Raw genomic sequence first — 11,015 nt, 5'->3', positions numbered from 1 at the left:
AGTTGTGACTTGTTGAAGGTAGAGCTAGTAATCTGTGTTATGTATGTAGTTAGCCTTTTACCTAGGTATTATAACATTCATGCACTTAAGTAGTAGTAATCTGTGTTATGTATGCACTTAAGTAGTAGTAGATATATTACATACATGTTTATTTTTGCAAATGTGGTTCTATGTAGTTTATATTCTCGTGGTAATTCGAAAGACATGATGTTCTATGTAGTTTGAGGGAATATACGATTACTATATTTGGTTACTGAAAAGGTTCTATGATGATCATTCAGTTGTTGCCTTTATGGTTATTTATGTCTGAGACAAGAGTCTAGTATTGTGGAACTGAATATGTCAAGATGATTGGATAACTTTGGATAAGCTCAAATTTGTTTGATCTGGTTATTAATTGTGTGATGTAGCAACACCATAGCACATTGCACCTTGTGGCTGCTAGAAAGCTAAGGTTGTGGAGCATTTTAATATTGGATGCCAATTATTGGCACAAATATGTAAGTTGGACATAAGTGAATTCTCTGGAACATAGAGCTTATAAGAAGCCTCACTTTTTGCGATTTTTTTGGGATTTGCTGGATTCACATGATATTTTTTACAAGGTACCTATACTTTACCAAAAGCAAAATTATAAAGTAGATATATTACATACATGTTTATTTTTGCAAATGTGGTTCTATGTAGTTTATATTCTCGTGGTAATTCGAAAGACATGATGTTCTATGTAGTTTGAGGGAATATACGATTACTATATTTGGTTACTGAAAAAGTTCTATGATGATCTGCTCTCTATTTTTATTTTATTTAGATTTTATTGTTTTTTCCATCTACTTTAAATTGCTCATGTAGTTGTGCATGTGATTTTGCAGTTTTGGCAAGAAACAGATAAAGCAGCTAATCTTCATAGAACCTTTTCTTCCATAATTTGCATGATCGATTAAGTACTCGACATTTTCTTAGTTTCGTTTAGAAGAAATGATTGGCTTTTCAGGTCTTATTCACTTTACTACTTCATTTTTTTTGCATATGGAAGTTTTGAATTTTTGTTGACTTTTTTTATTTAGTTTGGACTATTACACAGTTGCTTTTAGCTGTAAAACAGAGCCATGAGAAAGGAGTGTGTCATGGTAAGTCTTAATTTGATTGATACCTAAGCTTTAAAAGACATACACAGTTAGAGAATAGATAATATAATGGAGAATGATCTATTAGTTGCTGATGGTATTTTCTCGTATCATGGGTTGATTGGCATTCCGTTGATGTTATTTATGTAAATATTTGCATTATTTTTTGTAGGCGATATCAAGTGTGAAAATGTGCTAATTACGTCATCAAAATGGCTTTACCTTGTTGACTTTGCCTCTTTCAAACCCACTTACATTCCGTATGATGTCCCATCTGATTTCTCTTTTTTCTTTGACATGGGTGACATAAGACTCTGCTATCTGGCCCCTGAGGTTGGATCCTACAATTTTGATACTATTTGATTATTTATATTTTCTGTCGTATTTGAATTGTTGGCTCAGTCAAGATGCTTTTGTGCTATTATTGAGTTAGAAGTTTCCTACTAGTTATATTGTGAATTTATTGCTTACAATATTGCTGGTTTTTCTATTTATCTTTATTAATTGGTGTGAATTATAGTATAAAGATGCAAGTGAAATGTGTACTAGGTAATCCTATGTCTAGAGACTTAATTAAATTGTGAATTAAGCAAGTGGTGTGATGACTTGATTAAACTAGGAATCTATTAGTTATTAAATTTTTGTTTTACATGTTTAAAAATAATACTGATATGGGCTTTAGGTTATACACTAAGGATAACAGAGAAATCTGTCATGCTCTTCGACAGCCACTTTCTAGAATTTTTTAGGAATATTTTACAATTTTGAACTTATTATTCATCACGAGTGTAGGTATAGTGGTGGGTTCATTCTTGTCTGATTGCAGAATTTAGTAAGCCGTTCTTAATGTCTATCTCTTGGTCTGTCCTATTTATGTCATCTCGGGAAGTTGGTTTTTTCTTCCACTTGATGCTCGGATCTACAACTAACTCATGGACTTCATTTGAAATCAATACAAGGATAGGGGCTATCAAGAGGTAAAGTTTCAGTATAGAAGTTTCTTGATATTACTAAAAACTTTCCACATAATTTCATTTTGGCGTATAGAACTCGATCATCTATGTCCCAAGTTGAATAGGGAGAATTAGTTAGGAATGTAGTTTGTTAGTTAGTTGTTTGTTTAGTCTGGGAAGTATTTGTATTTATAGGAGAATACAATGATAGAGAGGGGTATCATTGAATATTGTAATCATTCGTGAATAGAGTACTGACTCTATTGTGAAGAGAAAACTCTCAGAGGAGAGATTTCTCTCCTATTCTCTTTTATCCTTTCTCAATATTTCAATATAATTGTTCATTCTTTTCAATTCAATTATGGGGTTCCTAACATATGGGAGGTAGAGATACTTTAGTTTCCATTTTGTAAGTGAGTGTATAATCTGAAGATATATCAATGGATATTTTCACCTGAAATGTTATCTCATAATATTTTTATTGCTTTACAGAACTTCCTCTTCGCTTCGCTGATTTTAGTGACTTGATTATCGCCTTCTTTAATTTCTATTTTCTATAATATTAGAAGTTCTATATTATTTATGACCTTTATTTTGTGTGTTTGACAGGACGATGCACATATTTTCTGTAGGAAGTCCCAGGTGTGTTAAACGTAAATTTATGTGATATAAATCTTTAAAATATCTTCTGAGCTGAAGCTGAAATTATTGTTTCACTTCATTTTACAGATAAAAGATGAAGTCATAAAAGCCTTGAACTTCATGGATTATGTCTATCAAATATTTGGTTTCACATATGAAGTGAAACTTTCAACAGTATGCTTTTACTCTTTATTGTTCTCAATGTCCATCACTTGGAAGTATTGAATAGTTTAGGGAATATTGACCATTGTCTAAACTTGAAACTTTCAACAGTATGCTTCTGCTCTAGTTATTTTCTTCTCTTTTGGTATATGATACAGACATACATATTGCCAATAGCAATAGCTATAATCTATTTAATGGCTCAGTTATTTATTTACCCTTGCTTTTGTTAAATACTTGAGTAGAGGCCAGAGAAAATCTTTAAAGATCTTGTAATGTGGGAGAAGGCTGAAAATGAGCTCAGGGAAGCTTTGGATGAGTTTGGCAAACCATAGCAGGTATTATTTTTAGAGGTCTTTAATGCCAGTTTAAGATATTGCTTGAAATGTATCATTTAGTTCTGACTAAAACTAATTCAGTTTGGGCATCTAAAAGTGAAGCATGCTTATCATTTTGAATTCAATTATAGGTTTACTTGATGCAGTTTTTATTTTCTTATACCCACCAATAACTTTATGTCATGGTACTGATATTTGTTAAGGAATAAAAAAAGAAAATAGTTTTTTTTTTTTGGTAAAAAAATACTACTTTTTTTATTTTCAAGGTATTGAAGGCACAATTTTTAAAGTTATATTGCTTCTATATTAATAAAAACGGCATATAATAAACTTGTTGGATCATAAGCTAAATAAATAAATACATAGATAGATAAATAAATAAATAAATAGATAAATAAATAAATACATAAATAAATCAATAAATAGATAGATAAATAAATAAATAAGTAAATGAATAAATAAATAAAAAAATGAATAAATAAATAAATAAATGAATAAATAAATAAAAAAATGAATAAATAGATAGATAAATAAATAAATAAGTAAATGAATAAATAAATGAATAAATAAATAAATGAATAAATAAATAAATAAATATATAAATAAATAAACAAATAAATAAATCATTTAATCATTTAATCAAAAACGTGATTATTACCTGTTAGTGTCTCGTAATGTATAATAAGAAAACGTGATATATAAAGAGGTGCCTTGGTTTTTGTGTCATACTTAACAAACAAGGTAACTTTTCAATTTTCTTTCATCATTTTCTCCTCATTCATCTTCTCTCCGTAATATATTTTCTTCTCTCCGTAATATATTTTCATCTCCCTCCTTTATTTATTTATTTGTTTATTTATTTATATATTTATTTATTTATTCATTCATTTATTTATGTATTCATTTATCTATTTATTCATCATTTATTTATTTATTCATTTATTTATTTATTCATTTACTTATTTATTTATATATCTATCTATTTATTGATTTATTTATGTATTTATTTATTTATCTATTTATTTATCTATCTATGTATTTATTTATTTATCTTATGATCCGACAAGTTTATTATATGCCGTTTTTATTAATATAGAAGCATATACAATTTTAAAAGAGAATAAATAAATAAATATATAAATAAGCAGTATATTGGCTTGCACAAAAACCTCTATAATTGACAGCACAAGGCAACATAAAAACAGAGAAAATAAGACTCAAGTAACACAATATGTTCTCTAAACGAAATATTTTAAAGGCATTAAACAAAAAGATCCGCCAACAGTGTCATCCCTCTTTAATAGCATCCTAAAATATCTACAATATTAAAATAACACCACCCCTTCAACTTCAAATAAAAAAACCCCCCCAAAAACTAAATTAACTCAATAAAACTATCAACAATAATAATAGTAATAGAAGAATCAAGTTAATTAGTGGAAAAACAATCAAACAAACAAAAAAGAAAAACCTCAACTTGAATTCACCTCCTTCTCACTAAAAACTTAACACGGAGACCCAAATTTCAATCAATAACCTATAACTGAAGATTAAAAAAAGATTATAACGAATTGTCAGTGAGTCAATTGTCAATGAGTCGGCGTCCATTGTTAATATATGAAGGATATGCCATTGATGGATGATTTGTCAGTGAGTCAATCCTATCTAACAGAGTCAATTTTAACAGTATAATTTAATAAACATAAATTTTGATTTCGCAGTTATCTAATATTAGATCACCAAATCCAGATAAAAAAGATAACTTAAACAATTCTTGTTCAAATAAAGTTGTGTTCCAATTACAAATGTTTATCAATTCAATATACTCATAACAAATTGAGTGAATATCAGAGAATTAAAAAAAAAACACAAAAAATATAAAGAAAAGATCGAGAAAAAAAAATTACCAGAGAACAAGATATGCAACGAAAACTAAACCTTCAAAGATAGATATTGAAAATTGATCCGAGAGGGAGAGACGGAGAGATCAATAACAATTACGGACATAATCAATTATGCAATAGCACAAAAATACTACAAAGCCAACTTAGCCAAGAGAATAGAGTACAACATACCAAATTACTTGTGGGAACCAGGAACCTGCATTTCTATTTTATTATCACTTTGTTTATAAGTTTGTCTATTGTCTATTTTAAAATGTGATATCATGTTTTAATAACAGGATGCAATGAATTCATGGTACTCTATTTATATAGTTGTAAATGATTCACTAATAATTACTTTCTAACAACCGTTAACTGACTCACAACGAAGTCACAACCAACTCCACTAACTAATTATCTATAAGTAAAACCAACTAGATTTATAACAATAAGTCTAACCATTATTAGTCTCACTAAAAAATGTACAGAAACATCTAATCTTTAGAAAAAAAAAAAAAAAAAATCTATGCTTGGATCTTGATCTTAAAAAACAACATGATACTTCATTTCAGTCTAAGCCAATTTGTTATCTTAGTGAAAATAAATGTATCTAAATGAAAAAAATGCATTTTAAGAAGATATCCAATAAAGATCTTTTCAATTTGTCACTTTTCAAAATGATAAGTACAATCAAAGGAAACTACGAGGACAAAAAGGGAAAATATCTTAGATAATATATGTTTCTCTATTTCATTTCCAACTTATTGCAGCAAAAACCTTGACAGTTGTAACTTGTCAACTAATTGTGATGTGAACAATTGAACATCATCACAATTAGTTGGAAACAACTTTATTTGAACAAGAATTGTTTAAGTTATCTTTTTTATCTGGAGGTCTAAAGCGCTTGCTTCGCTTCGGTCCAAAGGTAACCACCGAAGCAACCGTTTTACACCTCCCTAAAAAATAAAATTTTTTACTTAAAAAAAAGCCTCAAATATTTTTTTTATCTATGAAAAAGGCATCACATTTTAATATAAATTAAATAAAATATTTTGTTTTTATTATAAATTATTACAACTAAATTGGTTAATTAATACAGTAGAGATGAGAGAAATATTAATTATAAATTGAATAATCATGAGATAAAAGGTGAGTACATCATTAATATGAGAAATACTAGTTATAAATGGAGAGATCATGAGATAAATAGTGAATATATTGTTAACATGAGTTACTAACACATTCTTTTCTTCTTCAACTAAAATATGGAAAAAATTTACATGAGTGCTTGATGTTGCCGTATAACCGTTGAAATGTCTTATTTCATTATTTGAAAAATATAGAGAAAATAGATTTGAAAATGTCATTAATTTTGTTAAAAAAAATTATATAATTATTAAATAAAATATTAATAATTTATTTATTAAATTTTGAAAAGGCCTTATCTAATCATTTAGCTTTAGGTTTCATAACGTGTTGGGTCAGCCCTGGTTGTTGTTGTTGTTATTAGTATCATATATATTTATATTTTTTTATTATTATTATTATTATTATTATTTATTAATTTTAAAATAAGTAAATATACTTTAATAGTAAGATTATTTTACATCTATTTTAACTAGCATCTAGGAGTAAATAAATAAATTGATTTCTAAATTATAAGTGTGATCAAATTAATTCTTTAATTTTACAAATTCATAATTACAGCTCTCAAATTATAAAATATAATTAAAATAGTTCATATTTAAATTTTTTATTGTTAGAGATAATATTGTGACATAGTTACTGAATATTTATTTGACTTCTTTATTTTGATTCTATATCAATGTCATTACAATGTGAATTAATTTTACTATGAAATTTAAATCTTTTATAAATTTAATTATCCATAATTATTCTTTACATAATTATAATTGCTCACAAACTCATCTCTAAAAAAACAAAATTTAATCGGCAAATTGTCTCATGATATATATCATTGATGTGAGATTAATATGTATAAACCGCATATTTAAAAGTTAAATATTTTATAGACTTAAATACATTTTTTTATCCTCTATTTTACTTAAATTTAACTTTTAGTTCTTATATTTCTAAATTTAGAATTTTGGCCTTAGAAATTTTTGAATTTTTTTTCTGTAAGTTTTTATGATATAGCATTCTTATTAATGAGATTGCATTGTGGTTTTATAAATGAGTTAAATAATTTTTTTTTCATCTCATTAATCAAATCCATATCATAATTTTTGTAATTAAGTTAATTACATAAATTATATTTCTAAATAATTAAACTAAATTTACAAAAATCAACGTTTAACTAATATAAATTAACTAAATGAGAAACAAAACTCAAATCCTAATGTGTAACATTATCATCCTTTTTCTTTTTCATCCATCGTTCACCACCATCATCACCCAACATCATTAGTACCCATCTCAACCCCCATATTTCTTCTTCATCATTCACCATTGTTTACCACCATCACCCAACATCATCATCAAATCAGAAAACACAAAATACAAAACAATAAAAAAAAATAAAGTCTATAAGATGGAGAATCCAAAACAACACAAATAAATAAATGGAATATTAGGTAACTTGTAATTCAAGTAATATAATAATTGAATGTAATAAATAACTAACTAATTGGTTAGTTAGTTATTACATTCAATTATTACATTACGTGAATTATAAGTCGCCTAATATTTTCCATTAATTCAAGTATCGAAGTAATACTACATCTAACATTTGTCTTAGCTCTCTAAATTTGTTTGTTCTCAATGTCTTGGTCATGATATTAGCAGTTTGCACTTCAGTTTGGCGATATATTAGTTTAAGCTTGTTCCTTCCAACTTGATCTCTTAAGAAGTGGAACTTTGTCTCTATATGCTTGATCATTCCATGAGACATGTGATTCTTTCCTAGATTTTATGGATGAGATGTTGTCAATCATTAATGGAATTGACCTGTATATCTCAATCTTCAACTCCTTAATGAAATACTCAAGCCACAAAGTTCGGCGTGTTGGATAGCTTCCAACAATGTATTTTGTTTCATAGGATGGTAGGGCTATAACTGGTTGCATCTTTGAACCCCATGCAATTGAGGATTTCGTGAATTTGAAGAAATAGTATGATGTGCTTCTTTTATCACTTTTGTCTCCACACCAATCAGAATCTGAATATCCAATCATATTTTCATCTCTTTGCTTCAATTTTCTAGCAAACAGGATTCCATAGTGTCCCTTGAACATATCTCATTATCCTCTTGACTGCAATTCGGTAAGTGTGCTTAGGATTTTCCATAAACATGTTAATGACACCAACACTATAGCATAGGTCAGGTCTAGTGTTGGACAAGTACCTTAAGGATCCAACAACTTGTTTGAACAATGTAGTGTCAGTCAACTCTTCTTCAACTCCTTTTTCTAACTTGTCACTAACTTCAATTAAAGTGAATGGTTGCAACAAGTCATGTTGTACCTTCTCAAGATTTCGCCAACATATTTCTTTTGATGCATCACTAGTCCTTCCTTTTGTTTCAGTGAATTTCATCCCTATAAAATAAATCAATTTTCCCAAGTCTAACATCTCAAACTCATTTTTCATGACCACCTTGAATTCCTCCATTTCTTTCTCATTGATGTCAGTCACTAGCAGATCATCAACATATAGACAAAACAGGAGCATTGTTGGTCTTCCATCCTAAGTGTAATGCTTCACATAAACTCCATATTCTATTGTGCATATTATGAAGTCAGTGTTGATAAGGAATAAGTCAATCCTTTTTATTCCAAGCTCTTGGATCTTACTTCAAGCCATATAGAGCCTTTCTTAATCTGAGCACCTTGTTGTCATTTCCCTGATCAAAAATCCTGGTGGTTGAGAAACATACACCTCTTCTTCAAGCACAATAGAATATCCTGGTGATTCATTATAAAACTCTTCCAATGGTGTTAGAAACGACGTATTGTAGAATCACACTCAAAGACTGTTGTTTTTTAACACCATTTGAGGAGTTTTATATAGAATCATTCATGAATCTTTCTTGTAATTCTTTTTTAATCTCTATCTTTTGTTTCTTTGTCATGAGTAACTAAACCTTATTTGTTAGGGATAAGTGAAACAAGATGAAACTCTTATGTGTCTGATTTGATTTCTAGTTATATGAATAAGGTTATTGAATTATTTTTCTCATCTTCGTGTTTAATGTTTTTTATTGCTTGATCAACTTTAAAATATTCTGCGATTTGTATTTTGAAACGAAAATGGACTTTACGAATGTTTGAGATGAGAAATTCATGATATTGTAGTTTAAGGATAGATGCAAGTCATGAAACCAATTGAGTTAGTTGCAAAAATAATAGTTTAATAAGAAAATTCTGGTAATGTAAAGCTTAATTATAATCTTAAATTCACTAAGGAAGTAGGGGTTACTTTGAAATTAAAGGTTATGTCACTAAGACATTAGAGAAAGTATAATAATGAGAATTCGGTAATAATTCAATAAAGGAATTTAGTAACTAGCATCAAATTAGAAATCAATGATGGATTCGAAGTGAAACTCATCATTGACATTTTTCTTATTATAAAAGTTTAATATTATTGCTTTTGTTAGTTTTAAATATTATTTCAATCAATTCAAATACTTTTTGTTCAATTTTAGTAATTAAACACATTTCAATAGTATAACACAATCCTTAAGTTCGATGCTCGACACTATGATTTTAATTATTAGTTACAACGATTCAATACACTTGTTGAATCATTCATGAGAATGATTATTGAATATTCAAAAAAAAACATTGTCATGATTAACAAGTTCATCGCACTCATAAATATTTCTATCAATTCAAAAAAAAAAAAAAAATTCAACTTTGATGAAGAAATCATTTCAAGATTGAGTCATTTATTAGGTTATTTATTAAAAGAGTGATAAAAGAATATTCAACATAATGTTCTGGTTATTATATTGAAGCGAAAATGACAAAAATGATGTTTTTGGAAGAACAATATGTAATAACTTATTTGATATTTCGTACATAGGCTTCCCAATACTTAATGGACAATTAAAAGTCCAAGTTTTTTGGAAGAATCTTTAAAAGAAATGTTAAAATGATTAGAGAATGTTCAAAATAACATTTTGGTTGTCCTTTATTAATGGCAAAGGCAAAACAAATTAGTTAGGGAAATCCAATTGTACGATAAGAATGTCAAATTCGCACATAGGACTGCTGAGATATAAAGACCACTCGAGTGAGTCAAATTGAAGGGGGAATGGTTAAAACAATTTCCATATTGATGAGTTGTGAACAAAGGACAAAAGTACAATGTACTAACACTATTACTGTAGAAAGTTATGCATGCTTCTGATCAAATAAAGTGCCAACTGAAAATTGATAGTTCACTCCCACACTTGTTCATGTTTTCCTTCGAACTCAAAGCAATAACGTTTTGGGTTGGTCAAGAACATTATTGACACAAATATAAATATGTGTTTAATATGTTTAAATCAGATCTAACACTTGGCTAATATGTCTAATGACTATATTCAACTTTATATGAGTTTTCAAGTTTCTTTTAATCTATAAAAGGAAGATCAATCAGAAGACAAATGCAAAACTTTAATACATAAACCAAATACATAATCAATGTTTACTTGTTCAAGTAAGCATAAACCAAAAACTCTTTAAGCAAACTCCAACTGTCTTCACTGTATCTTTGGATCATCCTTATTGAGTTTTGCTTTCAGTTAGTCTCAAACAAAAAGTTGAGAATTATTAGATCCCAAACATTTTATCATACACATTACAATTGACTCAAGTCTATTTTTTGTTGTTGGATTGAGTGTGTATGCAAAAATCTGTTATAGTTCGAAGGTGATTGTAAAAATCATTTTCAGGTTGAAAA

General features: G+C 27.9%; 1 long non-coding RNA gene across 1 annotated transcript; it reads left to right on the top strand.

Annotated features, from left to right (window-relative positions):
- Positions 1-2,658: 2,658 nt before the first annotated feature.
- LOC113785370 (uncharacterized) lies at positions 2,659-3,222 on the top strand. Its single transcript, XR_003471433.2, has 3 exons — positions 2,659-2,722; positions 2,810-2,896; positions 3,130-3,222. It is a non-coding gene; the product is annotated as an uncharacterized lncRNA (long non-coding RNA).
- The last annotated feature ends 7,793 nt before the right edge of the window (positions 3,223-11,015 follow it).

This window comes from Cicer arietinum, chromosome 3, assembly GCF_000331145.2.
Source record: "Cicer arietinum cultivar CDC Frontier isolate Library 1 chromosome 3, Cicar.CDCFrontier_v2.0, whole genome shotgun sequence".
Taxonomy (NCBI): Eukaryota; Viridiplantae; Streptophyta; class Magnoliopsida; order Fabales; family Fabaceae; genus Cicer; species Cicer arietinum.
Note: the sequence above shows the minus strand (reverse complement) of the source record. Positions and strands in the feature narration are given on the sequence as shown.